This window comes from Nanorana parkeri, unplaced genomic scaffold (genome assembly GCF_000935625.1).
Source record: "Nanorana parkeri isolate BGI_ZX_2015 unplaced genomic scaffold, ASM93562v1 scaffold1, whole genome shotgun sequence".
Taxonomy (NCBI): Eukaryota; Metazoa; Chordata; class Amphibia; order Anura; family Dicroglossidae; genus Nanorana; species Nanorana parkeri.
In genome coordinates this window covers 2,154,271-2,167,069 of record NW_017306269.1, presented here as the reverse complement: position 1 = coordinate 2,167,069, position 12,799 = coordinate 2,154,271, and the positions used below count along the sequence as shown (strand labels likewise).

The window sequence follows — 12,799 nt, the reverse complement described above, 5'->3', positions numbered from 1 at the left end:
GTCTCAATATTATATTTAATGACATTTTTTTAATTTTGGCAAGCAGGTAAGAATTGTTTTTTACTTTTACAGTTATTATACCAGTCCAAAAGATGAAAACAAGTATGAGATTTTGCATCTGAAATGTCAGCAGAATGTTAAATATTCGCAGAGCATACAACTTTATTCTATAAATCAGTTTGATTAAAATTAGGTTATAGTGGTTCCCAGGGTCTAATATAGCTCACAAAACTCCAAGGTGTGACTCTTATAGTCTTATAGGAGTAAAGTACGTTCACTTTACAAGGTCATTTTCACTTTAAAAGGGAATTCTTACTTAGCTTATTGAATGTGGAGAAAATTCACTTTGCAAAGGATGACAGTCAATTGCAAGGAAACAGAAAAAAAAAACAGGAATTTGCTTGCACGTGATTGGATGATTGAAGTCAGCACAGCTTCCCCACATTCAGTAAGCTAAGTGAACATACCCTTTCAAAGTGAACATGTTCTACTCCTTTAGTAAACCCTTCCCTTAAACGCTAGCTAATTAATCCCTTAGACTGTATTAGAATTGCATTAGAAATCTGTTTTACGGTAGTGTGACAAATGACGGAACTTGTGACAGATTCATGTATGTGTTGGTAAGGTGTATATGAATCTGTTGCAACTCTGACAGAACCGTTGCAAGCATCTCTCCTGCACCTATCCTGTGGCAGAAAAGATATTTAGAGAAGTTGGGAGAGTAGTGGAAATGTATCATATATCAGTTCCAGATGAACTTAAAGACAAATTGTCACTAATTGACTCAAAGATGCGACACAGTAATTACACATGCGATACAATCAACAAAGTATTCCAACTTGGAAGAGGTCTTTTTATCACCAATATGGTGGTATTTGTTTATGCATTTGTTGCAAGAATACCACCATATAGTAAATGTTTCACAAATAAGAACTACTTGAATTTGTCGCAGGTGATGGTACTAGCAATGAAAATGTTGCAGGGTTTTCATGAATTTGGTGCAAGGCCTCCAAGTACACACACTGCCAAGAAATGTTTTGCAAGTGCCTTATTGAATCTCCCTTGATGTGTTTACCAGGGGCCTCCTGTGAGATAATGCTTTAAGAGTGTTGAGATTATGAAATTACCAAGAGTTGCTGCCCAAAGAAAGTTAACTGTTGGTAAAATTAGGGGTCCACACCATCCAAGCCTATGTTGTTTTCCATTCTCACGCAATGCTAGCTTGAGATATTTAAATGTGTTTGCTACTGTACAGGACTGTGCACGCTACGCTACTGTACTAGACAGCTTATATAGGTCATTCAGGAATAACGATCCAGTTGGCTGTTTATAAGGTAATTCTCATATTCATATTTCTCCAAGCTATGAGGTAATCCTCTTTGGTAATGCAATGCTGGTTTGAAAAAGCTATGCTCTTATAATCTATTAGTGCTATCCAGCCAGGTCATCAAGGACTATAATGTTTGTAAAATTATGTACCGTAAAAAATTACAGTAAGAAATGACTGAAAAAAATTACAGTAGATGCACCAAAACCTTGGTCTCTATCTGGAATTGAATGATATGTGTATATATATATATATATCTATATATATCTATAGATATATATAGATATATATAGATATATATCTATATATACTGTATATATACATATGTATATGTAAAACTTTGCCGGAACACAAAACGTTTTTGAAGTCTTTACTTAATTAGTGAAATATAAAAGTGACCTGCATTATTGTTGCCATGATAAATAGTGATCTACAGCTATGTTTATTTTCAGCTTTTGTTAAAACTTTTATTGCTACAGTCTAAACTTTTTTTTATGATCCAAAGAGTTCATATCTCCCTATTGCTGCCTTCTTTCCCAAACCTTATGCACTGGTGACTTGCGTGTGCTGCTGAAAGGTAATATCATAAGCGTTATTTAAAATGACAGTATGAAAGCAATTTAGTTGTAATATTTACTGTGACATTTAACTTCTACAATTATGCAATTAGTAGGTTCAATAATGTCAGGTGGGAACTGCAAATGTTCATGTATTAATGGATAACTTTGAAAGGAATTGTATAATTCCTGTGATATCGTCTGAGTATCACCAGACATATACAATAAGATCCCTCACTAAGGATCTCATGAAGATTGCCCTTCTGCCAGACACAGTATTTTTCCTTGATTTCGGTATGTAGGAATGCATGTGGTTAAGCACTAAAGGACATTTCCGTTTAGAAATGGTAGTTATCACTCCTGTTAGAAACATTTCTACTAAGCACATTTGATGTTGCAGAAATGTTTATAATTTCTCAGGACCCAAAGGGCAACCATAAAAACTCATATAGCTTGGTAGAATCACCCATCGGATCTCAGATTTTCTAGGAGGAAGATTTCCCTAACAGTGCATTTCATCTCTGCTCCCTCCAGCTCTAGTGTGAATTAGTGGCAGTATAATTGTATGGGCTCCACTTGGCAAGTCTCATTCCACTAAGATGAACCCCCTAAATTATTTTTATTTATAGAGTACAAAACCATTTTGTAGTGCCTACCAGAACAGCACTGAAAATTATTATCAGTGCCGAAAGCATTTAACAATCTAATATCATAAATACAGTGATATGTGTATGTAGTAGTGTGGGGAAAGTCAATCATCAAATGCTTTTGGGCTGGTGGTAGGCAACTGAAGCACCTAAAGGAAAGACACAGCAAAAGCATGCAGGGAACATGCAAACTCGGGGCAACGAGGCAGGTTTCCTAATTCCTCAGCCAACATATTGCCCTTGTCTGTATCTTGTTTCCTAAGTGTGCAACCTATGAGTTGTAACCCTAAATTGGCCTCTAAGATACACTTTTTATGATTACTGTACCTATGTAGTAGGTGTCAGTAATAAATATATTTTGGGGCCCCAAAACAAAATGGCACACTGATAGAAGAGGACCCCAAAATGTTATACAGACCCTCAGGTTCTTACATTTATGAAAAGACAATACAGGCAGAGCGCCAATATAGTTTGGTTTCATAAATAACTTGGAAGTTTGATGGAACTGGAAACTCTGATTGGAATATCTCTGCACTGGAGTCCTTAAGAGATATAAAACGCCTGTGTATAGTTTTGGTTGACAGTATGCGTATAAATATTAATTTTTGGATGAAGGTGACCATTCTCCCACAAATGTGTTTTAGGGATGTGTATGGGCACACTAACATAATGCATAACGAATGTGTTAAGCCTGAGTGAAAGGATATTTGCCTCTTTTGTTCATAGCTAAAATAATCAGGCTCCAGAGGTTATTCTTCCAGTGGAACTTAGAAATTGAAAGTCACTTCTTCTTTCAGACACTGAAACATTGGGCACTTTTTAGATTGAATATGATGTCTGTCAGAGGCAAAAAGGGTTACAAATGAAGTGTGTTTGTTGGAAAAGTATTTAAAATGTAACCCTAAAACACAGACGCAGCATTTCATACCAGCCGCTTTCTTTATTGAGGAATCTCAATAAGGTTCGCTACATGGCAGAAAAAGTCTACATTAGTTTGGTTTATATCTGTATATTAACAGCATAGAGGAGAAATATTTATGCTTGATCGGTTGATGAGGCTTAGGCATCTTGAGAGCTGTTGTTCACTTGTGGGCATATTTGATGAAGCAGTCAAACAGCATTTACTTTTCATTTAATTGCAATCTAGTTTATTGATATGATTTGCTACATTTTACACATCAGCGTTGCTCTTTATACTGCTAGTGTGTCTGTATTTGTCAAACTATTGGACACATTGTCAGGCAAGATTCACTAAAGGGCCCCAGTGTGAAACCATGGTTTGGTTTCCCCATGCAACAAACAATTTTTATTGTATTTGTATTGAGTGATAGATAGAAGTAAGCTACATCCAGTTGTACGAGACAGATTGAGGGGTCTTAGCACATAGGACCCTTATCTAGTATAAATGGGGTCCTAATGGCCCTTTTGCACCTGAACAGTCTAATAGTACAGGTAAATAAGACTGCAGTCCAAACAGCCCATCATGTGCTTTATTATTTACAGCGTGTAAGAAAATCTCTGATTGATCTCTAAAGACTTGCAGTATTTTGTTGTGCCAGTAAAGCATTTGTGGACCATTTTATGAAAGATGGGGTAAAGAAAGGGTGGTATGATTGATGACAGCAATCAATCAGATTTAAAGAGTATTTGTAGCGGTACCAACCAGATATTACCCCAGTCGGCTTCAGAAAAATAAAAAAAACATAGTAAAATAAGGTCTTTTTGTTTCTCCATAAAAAAATAGGGCCTGTAAGCAACCCTTCACTTAGTAAAGTAAATGTTTTTAAAAATTAAGGCTTTCATAATTAAAACAGTAACATGTTGGCAGCACACTTGAGAGCCAGACGCTGCAGTCCAGGTCACCAACATTCCAACATGCCCCCTGCACAGTACTCCAATCAACAATACTCATGCTGTCTGAATAGCATTGCTGATTGGAGAACTGTTCAGGGAAGGGGGGTTGTTGGACTGCTGACCCAGATCCAGACCAGTGCGCTTTGTGTGAGAGCAGTGGTTCAGCTCTCCAGTGTGCTGCCACCACAAAGCAGCTTCTTACTGTTTTATCGCAATCATAGAGAAAAATGTAAAAATGGCATATTCTTTACTTGTTACGCAGCTCGATTGCATAACAAGTGTAAAAACAAGACTTCAAATGGGCTTTATGCTTTAATTGACTAAGCAGTAGAATTAAAATGAGGGGTAAAATGTCACTGACTGCCTTGGGCAATATTTGGTCCTCATTGTCTAGCGAGGTTTTGTTCATCCCAAAGGTAATAACAGTTTTCTTCATCGATATGGGATTCCACCCAGGATATTTGGAACTGAAGAGCGTGGTGTCTTGGATAGGACGAATCTCAGCTTATGACTGTTTAGTGAATAAGACTCTAGAGAGGTTAGGTTAACAGCACTGGCAGAACGTGGAGATGAAAGAGCCTGAGGCCTTGGAACCCACTGAAAAGGCCCCCACATTTCCAATCTGCATTTAGGCAGGGGCACCATGACTTACACCCTTAATATTTTATTAGCATTCTGACACAGGCACACATAAAAACAAAAAGTGTTCACGCTTGTAGTTTGGCTGGGGTGAGCCGTGTGCGTGACGCAGACGGTTTTAACCTGCTTCCCTGGAATATGAAAACACTAGCCAACGTTGAAAGATAAGCGGAAGTATTAGTCAACTGCTGACTCTCATTGAATGGAAATCTTACAGGAGAGGTTAATTATTACAGGAGAGAATTATCTCGTAAGAGAGGGAAAGAGAAAGAAAATTATCAAAACAAAAGGGGAAAGAGAGAGGAAAAAGGAGAGAGACTGGGGCAGAGACAATACAGAGGGATGGGAATAGAGAGAAAAAGAAGAGAGAGAGAGAGAGAGACTGAGCAGAGACAAGACACAGAGATGAGAATAGAGAGAAAAAGAAGACAGAGACTGAGGGAGAGACAATACAGAGGGATGGGAAAAGAGAGAAAAAGAAGAGGGAGACTGAGGGAGAGACAATACAGGGGGATAGGAATAGAGAGAAAAAGAAGAGGGAGACTGAGGGAGAGACAATACAGGGGGATAGGAATAGAGAGAAAAAGAAGAGGGAGACTGAGGGAGAGACAATACAGGGGGATAGGAATAGAGAGAAAAAGAAGAAGAAAGAGACACTGAGGCAGAGACAATACAGATAGATGAGAATAGAGAGGAAAAAGAAGAGAGACCCTGAGACCAAGACAATACAGCGAGATGAGAATAGAGAGAAAATGAAGAGAGACTGAGGGAGAGACAATACAGAGAGATACAGAGAGTGACATAAAAGAGCATGAGAGAGAGAGAGAGCATGAAGAGAGAAAGGGGAAGTGCAGGTGGAAGAAAGAAAGAAAGAAAGAAAGAAAGAAAGAAAGAAAGAAAGAAAGAGGAAGTCAGAAAAGAAAAAGGATGAGGAAATGAAGGGAGAGAGACATGAGGTATGTTGGTAAGAGGACACATATTGATTTGTCACTGAGAATGAGAGGTGGTGATGATACATTAGCCAACCTCTTCTCGAACTGTCACTGGATTTCCTCACCAACTGACCTGGAAATCTATAACTGTCCCATGTAATGAAAAGCTCTATTTGAGGAAAAATAACGCAACTGATGATCACCTGTAAAAATTCTCCCGCTGACAGAATAAAAGAGTGAGAAAGGGATAATGGAAGAAGAAGAAGTGAGGTATCGAAAGTGACAGCTGGCAGGTAGATATGATAAGCTAAGCAAGACGTGGGATCTAATATACTGGGGACGAGGGAATAGAGTCTTTTTTATCTGAACATGACTGTGTATTTCATGGTTCCTGAAGCAGTAGTATGTGTACCTCAGAGGACACTTCTAAGGAATACCATTTTAAAGCTGAACTCCAGCCTTACCTTCAGTCTTGCACAGTTGTACAGGCTCCTCTTCTGTACTGAAATTTCTTACTCACATTGTGCACTAGAACAGTGGTTCTCAACCTGTGTAACCTCAAGACCCACATTTGTAGTCGTGCATTAAGTCGCGACCCAAGTTGCACGCAATGGAACGCACAGCAGTATGGGCTGCTGTGCTGTGACAGAGCTCCATCCATATGTGCATTGCTTGTACAGTTCCCATGTGCACCTGTTGAGGTGGCGGGAGCCAGAATGTGACCTCACTCCAGTCCAGGCATTGCTACAGGACATGCGAGGGAACTATAAGCAATGCATGTATGGATGGAGCTCCCTTGCAGCCATACCCCCAGTGCACCCCACCTCATGCTGACACTTGGCACCGAGCAGCATATTTTGAATGGCTGCTTGGCACAAGAACTGACAGTGCTGCGCTAGGGGGAGTCTGATGAGCCTCTCACCTAGAAAAGTGGAAGGCATGCGGCGACCCACTGAACACGGGGTCGCGGCCCACTTTTGGGTCCCGACCCACCAGTTGAGAACCAAGGCACTAGAAGATGCAGCAAGTCAGATAGATCACGCCTCATTTTCCGGCTGGAGGAGGTCCAGCATCTTATAGTGCTTTTCCTCCCCAGCCTAACTGTCCACGATCTGCCCCTTTTTATTCATTGGATTTTAGTTCTTTCAATCATGGAGGCTCAGCAATACACATGGCTAATACCTAGGGCAGTCTGCATGCAACTACAGCCCGCCCATCAAGGTATTTAGATATTTACATACCTCTTAAGAATCAGCCCACTGCTTGCATCAGGGCTAATGGCTTATGAGTGGGGTACTGAGGCAGGGTGCTGCACCATACTGGCCCCTCCCATCAGCCATGATCTGCCTGCATTACATTGAGAAGCACAGAGGATAAGGTATGCAATACAAATGGAAACTCTTTTTTTTTAAATTTTCATTAGCATGTTGATGACTTGGGAAATGAGTAACCAAGGAAGGTAAAATATAAGCAGATAAGGAGAACTATGGGGAAAAACACTGGCCCCATAGTTCTCCTTTAAACTTCAACTTTACATTATTTTTCAGTGTATGGAAATATCCGAAATCCAGAATATTATGAACAGACAAATAGTATAAGTTAGGTCCATGTCAATTCTAAATGGCCATGGCCAAAATCCAGTTCTGTGTGCTGTGCGCTCTGCATTATTATCAGTGTTATCAACTTGGCCAGTTCTTTTCAATACAGAACACTTGCCCCTATGTAATATAGGGAAGGAATGGGGGAGGTGTACACTTCCTATCCTAGGGTTGCACTTCTGCTCCTCCAAATGTATGGTACAGTGAGTGCAGGTTTTCACCCTAGGAGAAGAAGTCTGTTACTGGCAGGATCAAAAGGTTAAAACAAAAGGTAAAAGGCCTCAACAAAAGAAAACTAATGCAGCGACACATCTAAGCATTGGTAAGCTGCAATATACACAATGTTGCTCTTGGGTTTAAACTGTAGGTAGGTCAGCTATTTCGTTTTTTTGATAAAATCCTTTGGAAAAAGGAAAGTGCAAATCAGAGGGAGACCCTGTAATTATTATTATTATTATTATACAGGATATACATAGGGCCAACAGTTTGTGCAGCACTTTTCAAGGGAGACAATACTGTTACAATACAAATTCAACGCCGGGCCCTGCTCGCAAGAGCTTACAATCTAGTATGTGTCTTTATGTATGTGCGAGCAAGAGATCTGTGACTGTGTGTGTGTTGTGCAGACAACAAGACACAGGTACTCATGTATTCTGGATGCACAAAGTTGCCCCATCTAGCCAGAAGTCTGCTCTGCAGGCTCCATGCAGCTGCCTGCTATGCATGATTAACCTCTGTTGAGCCTTACATAGAAATCTTTTGTCCTTACGTACACAAAGCAAATTATTTTGGAAAGCCACTGAGCAGAATTAAACACACAATTCAGCTGTATGAAGCTACCAAATAGTTGCCTGTGCTATCTTTTTTTTTTCTTATTTATTTTCTGATAAGGCGATCTCAGATCCTGGTTGCTGTGGTTGTGGCTGAATGTCCCGATCCCTTGTCAAAGGTATTTATATGCTACAGATTCATCTTCACTCCTGAACTTGCTTCATTCTATCTCTGCTTCTACAAGCTGCTGTACAGGGTTATATAGTAACCATACAGTTATATAAGCCGACAAGAATGTTTACAAGTTTATGTTTTACAGCTGCAGATCTGATAGAAAACAAAGCATGGCTCAAATAATACTTGTGTATGGAAAGCAGAGAAGTGGGAGGAAACAGACATCAACAAATAGAACTGACCAGAGCAACCAGTCATTAAACAAGGAGCCTGATTGGTCAGGGGTGGACTTCATTTTCTCTAATTTTTATAAATAGCACCCTATGGAGAAGCAAATCAAATGATTGATAGATAGATAGACAGACAGACAGACAGACAGACAGACAGACAGACAGACAGACAGACAGACAGACAGACAGACAGACAGATAGATAGATAGATAGATAGATAGATAGATAGATAGATAGATAGATAGATAGATAGATAAAATGATGCTTTGTGGAAAACTGCATATGCAGTAAGTGGTTTGGAAAAAGAAAGAAGCAAATTTTAACTAATGTATGAACTATCAACAAAATAGAGAAAGAGATTCTGAATGGAAAACTGTAGGTTGTAAAGAAAAATATCTGTTCTGGATTTTATATACTGTAAACAATTCAGTACAAAATAATAACAAATTGTTTCTTGCATCCTCTAATCATCAGGTTCCCAGAAAAGGGAACAGAGTATTGTGTGTGTCTTAAATATTCCGTCCATTAATTAAATGTTGATGAGTAGAATCCAGCAGAGGTGTTCCTTAAAGAGACCTATTGCCTCAACATTAATTTCTACAATAATGTACCCATAAGATTATATATGCATGTAACATATTTTAGCTGTAAACCCTTTTCATAATCAGATATCCAAAAGCATTCTGCTGGGTGCCATCATCTTGGATATAAAGTCAACAGTCCCAGCAGATTCAGAGCTATCACTGTAGTGGCACGCTGAAGTCTTCCCCTTCATTCCTCATTCTGCAGCTACATAAACGGTTATGTGGAGAGGTGCAGGTATGAAGGAGCTGGGCCAGCACAGAGAGTAATTAGACATTCCCAGAAGAAGAGAGGGCAATAACATGCAAGAAGGAAGGGAGCTGTGCTAGGAAATTGACTCTTCCCGGAGCAGTGAATAAAAAGTTGTTTATGTAAAAAATAAATGCCGTAGCTAAGCACTTAAAATGCATCATTTTTGATGCTTTAACCTGCAATTTTATAAGTTGCTGACAGGGTCTCTTTAAAATTGAATGTAATGATCCCAACTAATGAGTAGGGTTTAGCTCAGGTTCATACTGCATCAGCTCCAAAACTAAGTCTTCCGAACACAGAAGGAGCTTCTCCCAAACACAGAAGGAAGCTCCTTCATGCTATCCAATCAGCTTGATGAAAGCAAAGGGGGTGGGATGCAGTGATGTCAATAACCTTGTATGGCTACTTGCCTATAGTTGGTAAATTATATTGACCTTATATAGCTATGTGGCCATATAAGGTAAATTATGTCAGCACAAGCATACATGCAGCTATGGGAATGCCCGGCCCACACGTTATTGAGTGGAAGCGCCCATGGCATTTCCTTGTTCGGAGGAGATATGGGTTCCATGCGAACCTGAGCTCATCCCTAATAATTAACTGTTTTCTTTGCCAAAGGGTTGTCGAAAGGAACTTCTCTAACCCTCGGGAGTGATGTAAAGCCTTTTGCACCGTTACAGTCCACCTTAATTTAACTTTCACTTTCGGCTACACAATTCACCAAAATGTCCAAATTTTTGCCCAAATTTTTGCCCAATTTTTTGCCCAAATTTTTCCAATGCGAAGACTCAGTCACTCATCACTAATTTATTATGACTTTAACAAAAATATGTTTTTTAGAATGGAGTTCTGCTTTAAGGGTCATTCGCAATTAAAAATACAATGGAGATTTATTTTGCTTTTTCCTTTTTTTAATTTGAAAGAATTCACCCAACATCTGACAGCGGCGAGTGTCATTAATGAGAAGCAGAATCAGTTGTTGCAGGAGCTTTGCCAATCCTGTGACAGCCTTGTCATCTGCATGGAAGATGTGTTTCCACCTGTACAGATGTCCTAGGTATACACACTACTTTAGTTGTGCTTCAGTTTGATAAATGCAAATGTCTGGGCTTGGACGAGGCTGCTTTTCTTAAGATGCAAAAAAGATGCATGGCAAGGAAATCAGTGACAGAAAAACAACAACTGCCTGCTGTTTCTTTTTGCTATTTGAATAAAACTTAATATTTGATTAAACCTATTCACTTGCAAAGACTGCCAGCGCCTTCATAGCCCAGCTCCAGGAATACAGGTGCACTTTCTCTAACCTTAAACAGGGGAAGCGGAGTGTTCAGCTGCACAAAAGACTTAAAAGCACCATGTCGTTATTGTAATCCTTTTGTACGCATGTAGCAAATATAGCAGATATCTGAAGATGCACCGTCCTTAACCATTTTGGTTACTTCAGGAAGAATGCCAGGCAAAGTGCTCAGTATAGAGATTATGCAGCTCTGCCAAACAGCACAGTTAGATCAGTGACCCCAATTTTTTTTTTTCTACTGCAATTAAGTTATACGGTTTGGTCACCGTCCTGCGCACAGTCTATAATTGGACAATGACAGAGAAGCAGCAGAAAGATTAGGTCATCTCTTTCCTCTGTCCTACTGTCAGCATGTGCTTTGTCAGTGCAACAGAGCCTGATTGGCTCATAGTACTGACCCTCCCTCTCCCGATGTAAGCATTACTATACAGGGGATTGTGGAAGGTTGATGAAAATATGAATTCTGGTTCTTTTACTTGTTGCATTTAAAATGCAATTGATACTTTTAATTATTATATAACTGCATGAAAGTGTGTGTCTGTGTGTTTAAATAAATGCCCACAGATTGGCTTTGAAGTATATGTACAGTCAACACTATTTTATGGTTTGGATGGAGTAAGGAAGGTTTTAAACTCTCTGATTTTTTTTATTTGCTGTCCTCACTGGGTATATTCACCCAGGTGTCTCCCACTGACATGAATGATGGGGCACTATTCCACCCACTGACATCAATGATGGGGCACTATTCCTCCCACTGACATGAATCAATGATGGGCCACTATTTCTTCCATTGACATCAATGATTGGGCACTATTCCTCCCACTGACATCAATGATGGGGCACTATTCCTCCCACTGACACCAATGATTGGGCACTATTCCTCCCACTGACATCAATGATGGGGCACTATTCCTCCCACTGACACCAATGATGGGGCACTATTCCTCCCACTGACATCAATGATGGGGCACTATTCCTCCCACGGACATCAATGATGGGCCACTATTTCTTCCATTGACATCAATGATGGACCACTATTTTTTCCATTGACATCAATGGTGGGGCACTATTCCTCCCACTGACATTAATGATTGTGTATTCTTCCTCCCACTGGCACCAACAATGGGGCACTTTTCCTTCCACTGACTCCCATTAACCACAGGCATTAGGTCACTGGGCCATTTTTGACTCACACTGACCACTGAGCATGAGGCATTATATATTCCCGTTGACTACGGGGAATTTTCTACTCCCGCTGGCCACAATCTGGCCTCCATACGGTCTAAAGAGCAGTAAAATGGCCCTTTGTTTACAAAGTTTGAGGATCCCAAGTATACCTAAAGCTAAAAAAAATTCTGGTTTAAACAAAGTACAGGAATAAGGAAAAAAGGGGGAATGCAACTTGTTCATGTAATAAACAGGGGATAATAGGAAAAGCTTGTCAGTTTCTGTCATCTATGTCCAATTAGGAAGATTTTTCTTCACTTCTTTCTCTCCCCTTCTCTAAAAGACACAATTTAAACATGTTACACCCAATTTTACGCCCAAAAATAATTATTCACATGTAGCAAAAATCTACTACGGCGATTCTGTTTCCTGTTCTGCAGACGATGAATAATTACAATTGATAACAATTCTTCTCAGAATAATACAGCCAGGTTCTAGTGCACCTTGCCACTAGCAAGTCATGATGTACACTCAAGTCCCAGGTTGGTCTGTGCTCCCCGGCCGTCCTCCGATCCTCCGCCGCACACGCCCCAGCCTCTTCCATACACTTTTGTGTTGCTGTTGTTTAGTTATGGCTACATTGTACTTTGTAAACAGACAACACAAGACTCAGGCTGTTTGAACACTGCTTTAGGTTCAGCTGCAGTACACTGTTCCTGTGATCTTTTATGTTCCTGAGCAGATGTCTTTCATTAATTTATGGATTTATCAT

The 12,799-nt window shown here is 39.8% G+C and overlaps 1 protein-coding gene across 1 annotated transcript in view; it reads left to right on the top strand.

The window, feature by feature from the left end:
* PROX1 (prospero homeobox 1) overlaps positions 1 to 12,799 on the top strand; it is a 79,635-nt gene that overhangs the window by 9,540 nt on the left and 57,296 nt on the right. The gene's annotated exons all lie outside the window — the stretch shown is intronic.